Below are 2,942 nucleotides of genomic sequence, written 5' to 3' on the forward strand. Positions count from 1 at the left end.
CAAAGAGATCATAGATAAACAGACTTGTATGAAAATATTTATAGCTGCGCTTTTTGTGGTGGCAACAAACTGGAAAAGGAGGGTATGTCCTTCAATTGGGGAATGGCTGAACAGACTGTGGTATATGTGGGTGATGAAATACTATTGTGCTAAAAGGAATAATAAACTGGAGGAGTTCCAGGTGAACTGGAGAGACCTCCAGGAACTGATGCAGAGTGAAAGGAGCAGAGCCAGAAGAACATTGTACACAGAGACTGATATACTGTGGTAAAATTGAATGTAATGGAGCTCTGTACCAGCAGCAATACAATGACCCAGGACAATTCGGAGGGATCTATGGTAAAGAACGCTGCCCACATTCAGAGGAAGGACTGCAGGAGAGGAAATATATAAGAAAAACAACTGCTTGAACGCGTGGGTCGGGGTGGACATGATTGAGGGTGTGGACTCGAAACTACCACACCAATGCTACTACCAACAATTTGGAAATAGGTCTTGATCAAGGACACATGACAAAACTAGTGGAAATGCGCATCGGCCATGGGTGGGGGGAGTGTGGGGGGTGAGGGGGAAAGTAGGAGCATGAATCATGTAACCATGTTAAAAATGAATATTAATAAACGTTTATAAATAAATAAATGGTAAACGGAAGAGAAATTTAAAAAAAACATTCAATAAGGTTAAACGTCATAGATCCCTCACATGAGGAGATGATTCTAGTATTGCATAAGGATTTTTTAATTATTAGGGTAGTTAGAAGGAGTATATATAGATAAAAGTATACATAGACAGAATTGAATAGGATGGGATGATATAAAAAATTAAATTAAGGAATGAGAAAAAGGAATGCATTGGGGTACTAGGAATATTTTAGACTTAAGATATCTTATAAAAGACAGAAATATAAAATCTCTGTCAGAGTACTTTGGAGGTTGAGACGGAATCTTGAGCAGGGTTCTGTTGGAATCCTGTGTCCGTAAGTAAGAGGGGAGAGTTTCCAACAGACATTGAGGAGTCTGAGCAGTTTTTTAGCTAAGGTAGGTCCAAGACACAGGTGTCCTAGACTCTCTGGAATTTTCCCTTTCCAAACCTTAGGAATACTAGATTGGCAGGTTTGGAGAAGAGAGAAGTGACTGTTTGACAAGTTCTACAGTGATAAACCTGGTAAGTGAAGATCTTTTCTCTGAGCTTTGTGAAGAACCCAGAGTGAAGGCAGGGCTTTGGCCAGGCCTCAAACTAGCATTGAAGCGCTAATATTTAGAAGACATATTTTAAGGCTTATATATTTATTTTATAAGGATAATAGAAATAGGTTATTTAATTAGGAAAATTAGGTTTTAGAGAGTATAAGGAGGATCAGAGTAGACCTGGTTTTACCAAGAAGAAGAGACACCATGAGGCATCAGAAAAGTGGGTCTGGTATTAGTTAGAAATCCCCTTAGATTTAGGGACCCCATCCTATATCCTACAACCCTTTATTAAAATAGCTCTAATTTTTTTATACCAGTGTCCTCAGTTAATTGATAATTGTGCATGACCCTGAGGTCAAGGCCTAAACAGCCAGGTGGCCTCTTCTTATAAACAACAACGGATAACAGAGACTTTTGGATACAGTTACCAAAAGAGTCCTTACAGTTTGGCAAGCAACAAGAGACAAACCTGCTACATTTTAATCTTTTTTTAAGAAAGGCAGTTTACCTCATTGTCAGCCATTACCACAGGATTCAAAAAAAGCCATCTTTTTTTCCTGTGTAATTACTAGAGGGCGCTGTTTTGTAATACAGGGAGCCAGCCAAGCAGCTTTCAAACTCAAACAGCTACTTTTACTGCACAGCTTATTCTTTTTAAAAGCAGTTAAAATAAGCCTCCAAATCAAAAAGTGGCCTTTTGATTTAATCTTTTTGCCTACACTATTTCTGTATACCATTCCATTATACATCAAAGGGATTGGTTTACCACAATGCTTAAAGGTAATTTTAATGATGATGCTCCACAATATCATAGCATACTTGCCAACAATGCTGTGCTTTGTCCTGCTCCTGCATGTAGTGAAGGGGATGAGTCCCTTCCTCTATCACTATTGGAAGACACTGATCGTGAAGCAGATAACTTTCAATAAACTTAAGTTGAAACTCAGTTATCTAGAGGGCAAATTAAAAAGGCTTGAAAATGAGAAAGAGGGAACAACTAAACCATAAGGGGCAAGCAAACAAATAAGAGACTGAGGTGGTAAAGACTAGTCCAGCACATATGCTTCCACTGAGGGAGGTGCCAGTAGTTACCCCAGAAAATGGAATTCTAAATTTGAGATATCACAAGGGATTTTCCCAAGCTGATATGGACTCCTTTAAGAAAACCATACCTAGCTTTGAGAAGGAACCAATTGTAGTTGTAGAACAATTTAAGAAAATTATTAAACAATATGACCCAAACTATGGTGTCTTTGATATCTTGTTAGATGAACTTTTGATGAAAAGAGAGAAACAACAGATTATTAATAATACAAACAGGAATCCTAGAATAACTGATTGGCCCTCAGAGGACCCACACTGGGAAGCCAACTCTTTTGTGGGGTACAAGGACTTAGAGCCAAAGAGGCCATTATCCAAACAATGAAGGACAGTTCCAAAAGACCAGGAACATGGTCCAAGTTTGAGATGATAAGGCAGGAAGTGGGAGAGACCCCACCCACTTTTCTAGACAGGGTAACAGACTCTGCAGAAAAATGTATAGTGTGTGTGAGATAGATAGATAGAGAAATAGAGAGAGAGAGAGAGAGAGAGAGAGAGAGAGGCGAAAGCTTCTACAAAGTTTGGATACACAGCTTTGCAGAAGAGGGCTGGCACATATATGGAACAAGAAGAAGATTCTAGGGTGTGAGGACTGGATAAAAGGAGACTCATAGAAACAGTTAGTGGGGAGTGTTCCTGTTTCTTCAAGCA

Source organism: Gracilinanus agilis, chromosome 1 (genome assembly GCF_016433145.1).
Source record: "Gracilinanus agilis isolate LMUSP501 chromosome 1, AgileGrace, whole genome shotgun sequence".
Classification (NCBI taxonomy): domain Eukaryota; kingdom Metazoa; phylum Chordata; class Mammalia; order Didelphimorphia; family Didelphidae; genus Gracilinanus; species Gracilinanus agilis.